Raw genomic sequence first — 12,187 nt, 5'->3', positions numbered from 1 at the left:
ACATTTCTAATGGGAATAAATAAACTAAGGGATGTAAATATGGATAGAAATATTAAAACCAGTAGTATTGTTGTCTTTATGGAGAGACCACACTAGGGTGAATCTATTGGAAGGCCATTGGAAAGAGATCAATTTAGATGTAAGATAAGTTTAAAATGAAAGGAGTTATGTTCTTCCAAGTAAGATATGTTGAGAGATCAGAAGAAATTATAGATTAAAATGTTATAAAATAGTTCTCCTCAAGGGAATAATTAGGCCTACCTATGTCTTTCCTATTTATGAGGCAAATACACAGAGGTATGCTTGACTTTTCCATTTTATTAATTTGCTCTTATAAAAATAAATAAATAAAACCTTCCACCCAAATATCAGTGGATTGACATGACAGAAGTTTACCTCTGGCACTAAGTTAAATTGTGTTGGGGTGGGGCCAAAAGAGTTCGTTCAAGGACTCAGGTTAATTACAGATCTGTCAGAGTTATATTTGCTAAAATTTTGCAATTCCTTATCTTGGGCCATATCTAATTAATTCTGAAAGACTTTAAAATGTTAATACATTAATTGATCTATTTTGCATGACAGTAAGTAAATGTTTTTACTCAATAGTAGCTGGTTTAATCATCCAAGAAAAGTAGATCCTTTCCTTTGTGGTTCTTGTCAAATCTGACAAATTGATCTTGGACTGCTTGCTAAAATATTCCCATTTGCCTTTTTAGTCTCATTGATTAAGTAAGTTCTCCGAATTGAAGAAATCTAGCTGTTATAAAGATCTCTAAAAGGAATACTGAAGTCCAGAAAGGGATAAGCCCACAAGATTTATGGGCAACCCCTGTAAGAATTAAAACTAAAACTACTGGTTGAATCCTTACAGGACTTCTTCCTTGTGATTGTAGATTAGCTTCCCTATGCCTCAGTTTCTTCTTCTATTAGTTGAGAAAAGAGAACCACTCTTCACAAGATGTAAAAATTCCTTTCATTCAAATTTCTCAACTTCAAACAATTTTTCATGTAGGCTGAGAGATTTAGAATAGTTTCAACCAGAGAGAAAAAGGAACTTTATCTGCTAAAGCCTGATTTTGAATGTTAAGCTGCTTTTGTTCCATGTGAATGACTTGAGGTAAGATGTGATGTAAATCATTGTGTTTTTGTTATTGTTTTTTGTTGTTGTTGTTGTTGTTTGTTTTGTTTTTGTTTTATTTATTTATTGGTACCAAGGATCATGGGTTGAACCCAGATGGACTTTACCACTGTGTGCCACTGAGGCTAGCTAAAGTATTGCATTTTTAATTATAACTGTCAATTCCCTTCATAGTCTAAGCTAGGAGCATATAAGACATTTTCCTGTCCTTCAATACCTTTCCAAGGTGCACACCTGTTTTTCCAAGCCCTGTCCCTGGTTCATGTTTCCATTAAAGCTGTAACTCACTAAAACTTTCTTTCAGGTAGCAGTTCTCTCAGTTTCCTCTTAGATGCTCTTATTCCAGTTAGATATCTCCATGTATTTTACTCGTATAGATCTATTCTCTTTCTCCTAATCATCATTATTATTTGAGATCACTTATTGAAAATTCATCTTCTCTTTCTAGTGTAGTCTACATAAAGAGAGAATCTCCATAAAGCATACTCATGATTTTCTCTCTAGTTTTTAATGCTGAATTTTTTTCAGATAAAAGGCACTCATCTATGGCAGAGTAGCAAAAGGAAGAATGATACCTTTAATATTTTCATTGTATATTCTGCTAAATTTTACTGCTGTGTGAAAGATTGTCATCTACATAGCCTGCTTCATTTGTGATAAGTTATTTTGACCCTTGGTTAAAAAAAAAAAAAAACTGGTCATCATCAACAGATTATTCAGAATCTAATGCCTACCCTTCTTGACAGCACTTTTATCTCCTTATTCTTAAACAAGAATTGAACCCTTTCCTATGCCAGAAACACTTGAGTATGCAGTTAACATTTTCTGACAAGCTTGACACTCCTAATATTTTATTTCTTTATTCTTTTATTTTCTATCCTAATGTCATCTGGCAGAAGATCATGTATAATTTGTGGGAAACCTTATGTTATTTACCTTTGGAAAAAAGCTCTGCCTGTTTCATCAATATTATTCATTTATAAATGTACCATTTTTACTTATATTTTAATACTCTATTAGTGCTTGTGAGAGGTATGTTTTAAAATTAGAAATATCAAATAAAATACTACATCTCTGTAGTTGCATCAGGTGAAGAAAATCTGAGTATAGTCAATAATTGTGATCTGAAAAAACACAATAATAAACACAATAAATAAAAAAATAGCTGTATGTGATTATGCTTTTCTGTGGATAAAACTACAAATTAACTTCAGACCTTTTTATCCTTTCCTAGCAGTTTGTATTTCCCTTCAGTTATTCTTTATGTCTAGACTAATTTTATATCTATTGAAATAAGAAATTATTTGCTAAATAAAAATCTATTAATTAAGATATGTACATGGTCCTATAATATATCCTATTCATGTCAAAGCAGAGACATTCACAGAAAACAGAAAATTCAACAAGCTAAGAACTCTTAATTATGGCATTTCCAAGTAAATGGATGAAGTTGGAGAATATCATGCTAAGCAAAATAAGCCAATCCCCCCCTAAAAAAAAAAAAAAAAACATACTCCAAATGTTCTCTCTTATAAGTGGATTCTGATCCATAATGGGGTGGGGGAGGGAGCATGAGGAGAATGAAGGAACTTTGGGCAAAGGGTAGAAAGGATTGGGGGAGGGGGCATGGGGGCAGGAAAGATGGTGGAATGAGATGAACATCATTACACTAGGTACATGCATGACTGTGTATGTATATATGGCACAAATGTAAATCAAATACAACCAGGAAAATGAAAACTTGTGCTCCATTTGTATATGATGAATCAAAATGCATTCTTCTGTCATGTATAACTAACTAGAACAAATAAAAAAGAGAACTCTTTATTTAATGTTTTTATTGTTTCTATAAAGATTCAAACTATAAGTGCTAAATTCTTATTTTTTAATAAATATGTAGTTGTTGAGAGAATTTATGTTAGATTTAAATTTTATTGGTGAGACAGGAAAGACTTTTTAATGTGTGACTAAAACATGATTACTTTTGGCATTCTAAGTTGATTAATGGGGCAATCTTTGGGTAGATCCTCATCTGGTGCTCTCTATAGGCCAAGCATTTATAATAGCTAATGTTTAGATTATCTAAATATGAAAAAGTAACCTCATTCTTAGATACATTATAATTTAATGGTCAAGTCAATACATGCCTAAGTGTTCTTTTACATCTCTGGGAAAAGTTTCATTGGCTTTTGTCAAATATATAACTCAGAATCATGGGTTCTGGGACTGTATTTATTTTCTAAAGCTTCTCAGCCTGTTACCACAGACTGAGTAGTTTAAGACCATGCACCCTAACTTTCTCACAGATGCCATGGTCAGGAGTCAGGGCATGGCTTAGCCAGGCTCTCTGCTGCAGGGCCAAACAAAGCTTTAGTGAAGGATCTGGATGGGGGATTAAGCCTCCACTGAACCTCAACTGGGGAAGATCCCAGTTCTAGCTCATATGGTTGTTAGCAGCATTCAGGTCTTTGTGAGCTCTTTGTCTTCGGGCCTTAGTTTTTTTGCAGTTGAGCAGCTGGCTAGTGTCAGCTCCCACTTCAATACCATGAGGGCCCACCCCAATGTGGCATTCTATTCTTAAAGGCCAACAAGGATGGACCATTATCTTTCATAACATGTATTATAATGTTACATAAATTTATCCTACAAGTGAAATCCCATCACCTTTCCTATATTCTGTTAATTTACATTTGGTCATAGGTCTTTCTCTCACCCAAAGAGAGAGCTCACCAGTAACAAGAAAACCAGGGTTTGGCTGAAAGGGGCCACCCTGTTGTCTTCACCACAGAGAAAAAAAAGTGAGTTTTCATAGTATTAAATACTAGAAGAAAAGGAAACGTGAATATTCCAGGTTTTAAAAGTTGCAGCATGTTTCCTAGCAGAGCATTTATTATTAACTTCACTAATCTTGCAACTTTTCATTATAATTGCACTTCACTTGCTGGCCAGAGTTAAAGTATGAAGTATACTCATGATGCTATAACTCTTGCCATTCTTTGTAAGGTAGGTTACCAGTTGATCCATATCATGTAGAAACAAGGGGTCTATTCATATGCTAGCAGTTCCATTTGAGATCATACACACAACTCTTTTTACAGGAGAACATGAACTTTTGGTCCTCAACTTCAGTATTCTGGCTCTTATCCCAGAATTGATAAATAAGTCTGGTTCCTAAATCACTGTCTCCGTCACTGTACCTAACCAGTTTCCAAACAGATCAGGTCAACTGTCCTTTTGCACATCTCCTCACTCATAGTAATCATCTCTCCATCTACCCTCAGTCCTTCAAGATCCTCAACAGCATATATTCCCTAAACACCAGTTGTCATCTCTGCTCTGTTTCACTTGACTTCCTGAAGTCACAAATCAGCTTGACTGTTTGCCTTCACCTATCTCTCTACTCTTTGAAACAATGCCATCTATATCCTACTATTCAACTAAAATCTATTATCATTTCAAATATTTTCTTTTCAAATATCTATAAGCCTGTTTCTCATTTTCAGTGAAACCCCCAGTTCTTTGAATCCCCTTACAGCACTTGCCACACATCCCAAAACAGGAGGCTTTAGGGGACTAACTTTTTAAACTTACGGCTTTTCTTTTCAATTTCAGAAGCTACTCCACATGAAAAGGAACAAATGTTGCACAATCTATGAATCTATGTGGTTACAGAGGCCACCATCTTCAAAATTAGCCCTGCACTTGGTTTAATGCCCTGCTGTTCTGTCTTGAAATTCTTAATAATCGTTTTTTAAAACTTTCCTCTTGTGATATCCAATGCAACAATTGTGCATACATCTTTGAAAAGTAGATGGGTGGAGTGGTAATATACACACATGTGGCCTCAAGCTCAGTGAACAAGTGTTCTGCCCTGCCCCCAGATATACTCCTTTCTGCTCCCTATCCTACTTTCTAATAGCTCCTAAACTGTGCTTTTTTAGAGTGGGGGTTGGAGAAATGGTGATCAAGGGGCATTAGTTTTCAGTTAGATAAGAATAAGAAGTTCCAGTGTGTTATTGCAGAATAGAGTGACTATAGATACTGAATGTGTCCTATATTTCTCAAAAATTTAGAAGAAAGGATATTAATAAAAAGTGATAAATATTTTAGGAGATACATATGTTTGATCTGATTACACAATAAATACAAGTATTGAAGCATGACCTGGAACTGCATTAATATGTACAATTTCTGTGTTTTTAAGCCTCAGTTAAATCTAATTTTAAAAGAAGAGGATAGCATATATTGCCATGCTTTCATAGCTTTTTATACCCTATTCCACAATGTTAAGTCTTTCCTTACCTTGACAGATTCTGAATCCATATGAAAAAGCATTCCTTTGAAAACCTTGCCCAACAAAAGCAATGAGTTGGCTTGGATATTTTCCATTGGTCCCAAGTGCAACTCTTCCCTTTTCTATCATAATATTCCAGACGGCTGACTTCTGTAGATGCTCCAGCTGTCTTCTCTGGCTCTGTTTTCTCATCAAATATGGTCAGGGAAGTCCTAACAATAGAGAGGGATTTTTCTTTCTGTGAAACTTTTCATAGAAGTCATTGGACTATGCAAGCTCCCCTACCTGATTTCCTCCTTAGGGCTTTATTAATATCTCTCTTCTTCTAATATTATCAGTCTTTAGTATTCATGTTTCTATTACACCATCTGATGGGCTTAACCAATACCCACACCTTGGTGAAATAGTTCCTTCCTTCCTTCCTCTCTCCTTCCCTTCCTCCCTTCCTCCCTCTCTCCCTTTCTTTCTTTCTTTCTTTCTTTCTTTCTTTCTTTCTTTCTTCCTTTCTTCCTTTCTTCCTTTCTTCCTTTCTTCTTTCTTCTTTTTAAATGATTTTCCATTCTTTTATTGGTGTATTATAATTATATATAATTTTGGGATTTTGTTACATATTTATTCATGCATGTGATATAAATATATAACTGGGCTGATTTTGTTCCCCAGTATTTTCCTTGTAATTGTTCCTTTTAAAATAAACATTCCTCAAAATATTCATAAAACCATGGAAAATTTTCCTTTTTAAAGTCATACCTAATATTCTTTATTCCAGAGGCAATAGCTCCTATCTTTGTTTCAATATAAACAAATATCATATTTTTAACAGTATTCAAATGAAGGGCTCACACCATAGTAACAACAGTAGTATATCTATCAGTCCCCAGATCAAATAAAGACTCCTTCAGAGGTCTGGATCTAATTTGGTCAGGAACCTGTGTTCTCTCTTCTTGCTCCCAATATCCATGTATGTGCCTATGGTTGGTGACATCTGCCTACGAAAATATTTATAGATGAACAAGAACAATAACTTTCAAATTAAACTCTCTGAAATTGCATGACCATCACCCTGTTCTATATCCAAATGAGCCTCTATGTCCAAATGATCCCTTCTTCTCTTTAAATTTTACTACTTCACAGCCCTACAAATAAACTTGCCATTTTTGGATCTAATTGCAATAATCTTCTGTCTCTCTTTCTGAAAATGTTTAAATGGTAAAACACTGCTGAATAAGAATGCTTCCATCTCTAAACTAGGTTGAATTATTTTTAATTCTTTATTTCTGCTTTAGTATTCAGTGGGAAAACTAAATGGCTCTTTGGAAATAGTAAAAAAGGAGTTGGGAGTAAAATATGCATTGAACAAGCATTAATATTGGCACCACAATCCTGACAAAGTTTTACATGTCATCTTTTCCATTGGCCCTTCTACTGTGTGAAGTTTAGAACTGTGTCTTACTCACTTATGGATACTTAGGAACTAGTACAGAGTGCAGACATTTAGTTTTATTCTATGAATCTCTTTTAACTAAAAGATACTAAAAAGATTTTCAGAGATTTATCATCACAAGCATCTAAAGCTTCTCACCAGGCAACTATTTTACTTCTTTACTTCAAGCCTCAACATTTTTCTTGTCTACTTTGTCCTTGAACAAATATAAGCCAATGAATTAGAAATGTCAAACTTCATTTGGTTCTTCCCTGGTATGGTAACAGTAGCATAACATGTAGAGTTTAAAATTAATGTTCAGTATTACAAACAAGAAAAAAGAAAGAAGTCACTTTTACTTTGTCTTACTTTATTGAAGAAATTTAATCCCAATGGTTCATACAATAGTGTATGTGAAGCATAACAATTACATAGTGCTTTTTCCACTGTAATAGTTTATGTATCTACTTGGCTACATCATGGTACTTATTTAATCATTCATTAACATAGGCATTGCCTTAAATGTATTTTGTAGATGTGCTTCACATCTACAACTAGATACCTTAAAGAAAATTGCTTTTGATAATGCATGTACCCCTCTTCTAGTCAAAGAACTTAAGGACAAAAAGTGTTTCCCCAGAAAAGTAAATTTATTTCAAGTCTGCATCATTAAAAACTGCCTGAGGTTACAACCTGTCCTACAAACTGACAAATATAAATCAAACTTCAGACTACAACATGCTCTCCTTCTTTTTGTTTCTGCCTACTTGCCTGCTCTTCTTATTTTGAATTTGCCAGCCCACAAATTTAGTAATAATCTCCTTTAAACCCCTTTTTCTCCCTCTCCCTATCTCACATGCCCACACACACACACACACACACACACACATACACACACAGTTCACAGTTTAATTTGTCTTATCAAAAAATTGAAATAACTGAAAGATATAACTTAGGTATAGTATCAATATTTGTAAAGAGAAATAATATTGAACAAAGAAAACCTCAATTGTTCAAATTAAAATGTACAAAAATTCTATCATGGGCTGGGGTTGTGGCTCAGTGGTAGAACTCTCGCCTAGCATGCATAAGGCACTGGATTTAATATCAGCACCACACAAAAGAACTAAATAAGCAAAATAAAGGTACTGTTTCCATCTACAACTAAAAATATATTTTTTAAATCTTATCATATTTTTTCACTGTAGTCATTCTGATTTCCATTTAGTGCCATTTGAAAATTAGGAATAAAACATATCTCTGAAGTAGAAGGGATTTAAATCAATTAATATAAATTCCAAACCATAATGATATACCTTTTAACTTCCCTATTCTTGAATAAACATCATTATTAAACATGTACACATTTTTTCATTTAAATTCATTTTTAAGCAATATTTTTTTTTTTTATTTTTTCATAAAAAAACCATGTTGGCTGATGATAATTTGAATATTCTCAATAAATCATGGCATGATTTACATTTTATAAAAAGTGTTTTGCCAAATATTCTGCTGTTGTTTAATTACTGCACCAAAACTGTGTGAACTTCCACCTCAAATTTGATTTCAACATCAAAAATGATCAGAAAACACATAACAAGGCAAAGGGGTGAAAGGTCTGTCCCTCATGTAACAAGGCTTTGTGGGGACAGTAAGGAGGCTTCCAAATACATCCAAAGTAGTTGAAAAGGCAGAAAGAAGACAGGCTTGAATGATTTTATGGAGGTCAAGGGGTGTCATCAGGGTGTAAGTCATCTTGTGTGGTTTGAACTCATAGCTGATGGTATAAAGGGAGTAGCAGAGCTTTGATGTTAGCTTGACCAGATAAGGAGCAGAAGGAAAAATGGGAGGAATCAGTCTTGAAAGTTTTCAATAGTTAAACTTTACAGACACGGAGTCACACTCTTCATGTCATATGTATGTTAGGAATTGAGAGTTGGGTAATAGTGTTGTGATTTCCTTTATTTGCATTTCTATCAAGAATCCCTGTAGTTTAGACTACTTGGGGAAAGAGTAATTACAGTGGTAAAAAGAAAAGAAATTCCTTGCTATTCAAATTTTAGAAAATTTTACTAAGATCATGATGCATTTTCTCATCATGAGCATAGGCCCTTCGTATGTTTAAGTAGTTACAAGAATAATTAAAATAATAATAATTATTTGGATTAAACTCTGACTTCTGATTTTGGAATTGTGGAAAACTAAATGACATGTAAAAAAAAGGTGCTTGAAACTTGTATGAATGCAGTCATTAAACACAAAATAATATTATGTACTCAGAGAATAACTAGAAAGAATGAAATAGTTTGATAAAAGCCAAGCAGGATGGTAAACTGGAAATTTGATAGTGAGATTTTCTTTAGTGTGGGACTGGCAGGAAATGCTGATCTTCCAACTTAGAGGTTATGGATTAAATGTCCATTTCAGGCCAAGTCTCTGGATCTCTGTGATACATTTTCATTTCCTGTTGTACATAAATTTGTACCCCTGGAACATACAGCAAAGTTAATAAAACCACAGACTATAAATTTTTTTTATATATATTTGGCAGAATATATATATATTCTGCCAAATAGTTCTAAATACTTCACTTTCCATATATTCTGCTTGAAACAGAATTAAAAAGACAACGTTTAAGAATTTAATCCACCAATTTGTGCCTCATGTAGTTTGGAGATCTTATTTACACAGTTAATATCATCTGGTAGCCACTAGGATAAGAAATTAACTTCAAAATGATGCTATTTATGAGATGCATAGTATAAACAAATGAAAAGTTATGCTGAAAACACAATTTTTCATTTGGTATCCTTGATGCTTTCAAAATAAATCTATCCAATAGTTGTTTTACAATCCAAAAATGACAAACATATAAGGATGTAAAAAAATATTCTGTGTTGACTGAGGATCTAGTCTGTTTTAAAAGATTACCTGGACTAGATGATTTATAAAGACTAGGGATCTATTTTGGCTCATAGTTCTGGAGGCTGGGAAGTCCAATAGCATGACATTGGCCTCCATTCAAACATAGTGTAAAGAGGAAGGGAAGTGGACACATGCCAAAGACACAATATACAAGGGGAAACCTGAATTTATAATAACAGCAAGCTCATGGTGACCAGTCTAATCCATGAGAATCATTTTAGTTCTGCATGAAACCCTCTTAAAGCCCATAACTCCCAACACCATTGAAATGACAATGTAATTCTAACATGAATTTCAGAGGTGACAAACCAAATTCAAACCATAGCAATTAATAACCCAATAGAAATAATCTCATAATCTGTGGTAATAAAACAAAATCATGCTTTTTGGAACTTGAACTAAATGTTCATTTTGGCAAGAAAAATTACACATTGATGAAGAAAGCATCAATTAATTAGAAGAAGTAATTGTAGGAAATCATATGATGGTTCCATCTAGCAAAACTAACATGTTGAAAATATAAGGCATATTAAGAATGGAATTACATAATCCACATATACTTAATAGAAATTTTGAAATGAAAATTTCAAGAAAATGAAGAGATAGTATTGACAGAATAATTAATAAGAACTTAGAAACTGATTCTATAATGATGTATTCAGGAAGAATTAAAGTAAATCTACATCTAAACATCACAGTGAGAATACAGAACAAAAACAGATGACATCAACAGAGTAATTATTAAGTGATAATAATGCATGTGCAAAAAATAACAATAAGAGGAGAAGCAGTCTTGTCAACTGTTGTGATGGAGGTCATGAAAAGTTATCTTCAGAATCAGAACATTATTAAAGGCTATCATGCCCAGTCGGATAACTATTAACAATAGAAGTTGGAGCTGGGCATTGTGGGGCATGCTTGTAATTCCAGCCACAGGAGAAGACAAAGAAGGGGCCAACCTCTGCAATTTAACAGGACCTTGTCTCAAAATAAAATAATACAAAAGTAAAATAAAAAGTTCTGGAGCTGTAGTTCAGTGGTAGAGCACCCCTGGGTTCAATCCTCAGTACCATGCACAATAAAAGGGCTTGCTTGGGTGGACATATCACAATTAACACTATTAATATGTAGAATTAATACATGTCAAACAAAACTAAAATAAAAAATAGAATGATATAAAAATTTTAAAATTGGATTATAAGAGAAGTTACTATTCACTATCAGTAAAACGGAAAAAGAATGTTAAAGAAAATATTTCAAAATCATCACAAATGGAATACCAAGGACAGAAGTTATTTAAAATGTTTTGATAAAATCAATAAATATAAAGTTAAATCTTTAGAATTGAAGAATATTTAAACAACAATAAAATTAGCAATCAATGTAAGGTGTGTCTCACATTACTGTGTCTTTCACAACTGTTCAGACAACAAGGGTTCAACTTCTCTTCAAAATATATTCACATAAAGTATATATTTGGAATCATAGATAGTTTCCTTTTTAAAAGTGTCAACAGACAAAATAATTATAGTAAACATAAGGAAAGTAATCCTAAATATAAACTGTAGTTAGAAAGTAAAATACAGTTTTCTAATTTTGAAAGTAGAAGCATAACTTTGACAGTACTTCAGAATGTTAAAATATTGTAAACTCTCTACCCAGAGGAAATCAAAGAGAGTGGGAGATCAGTCTAAGATGGGGATAAAACATTCACTGAATTTTGAAAATATCTTCTAAAAACTTAAACTTTGAATAGCTCATACAAAAATATGTTTGAATTTTTTTCAAACCCCATATATTGTTCAGGTGAGGAAGGCCACATTTGAGCACAGTCTACCCCTGGATCACTGTCCTTTGGTATAATTAAGTATTTGCATCTGAAAGCCCATGGGATTTCTGAACACCTGTTAGAATAACCAAAATCCATCACTATATGCCTGGTTGTAAGGCAACAGGAACTCTTACCTATTACTGATGGAAGCTTAAAGTGTAAAGTGGAATAGTAAATGTTGAACATACTGAACATACTATTATCATATGTATTTCTGAACATTTACAAAAATGTGGAAAAGATATATCTATATGAAAAACTGTACCTGGATGTTGACAGCAGCATTATTTATAATTGCCAAAACTTGTAAGCATCTAGGATGCTCTGTAATAGATGAATGGATAAATAACTATATGGTACATTCAGAAAATTAAATATTATTGATTGCTAAATGTAAATGAGCTATCAGACTGTGAAACAAGAAAGAATTTCAAATGTACATTACTAAGTGAAAGAAGCCAATATGGAAAGATTATGTACTGTATTGCTTCAATAATGTGATATTCTGGAAAAGGAAATCTATGGAGACTATAAAATGTTTAGTAGTTGGCATGAATTAAGCAGGGAAAACTATGA

The sequence above is a fragment of the Callospermophilus lateralis genome, chromosome 5, assembly GCF_048772815.1.
Source record: "Callospermophilus lateralis isolate mCalLat2 chromosome 5, mCalLat2.hap1, whole genome shotgun sequence".
Taxonomy (NCBI): domain Eukaryota; kingdom Metazoa; phylum Chordata; class Mammalia; order Rodentia; family Sciuridae; genus Callospermophilus; species Callospermophilus lateralis.
This window is presented reverse-complemented; position numbering follows the sequence as displayed.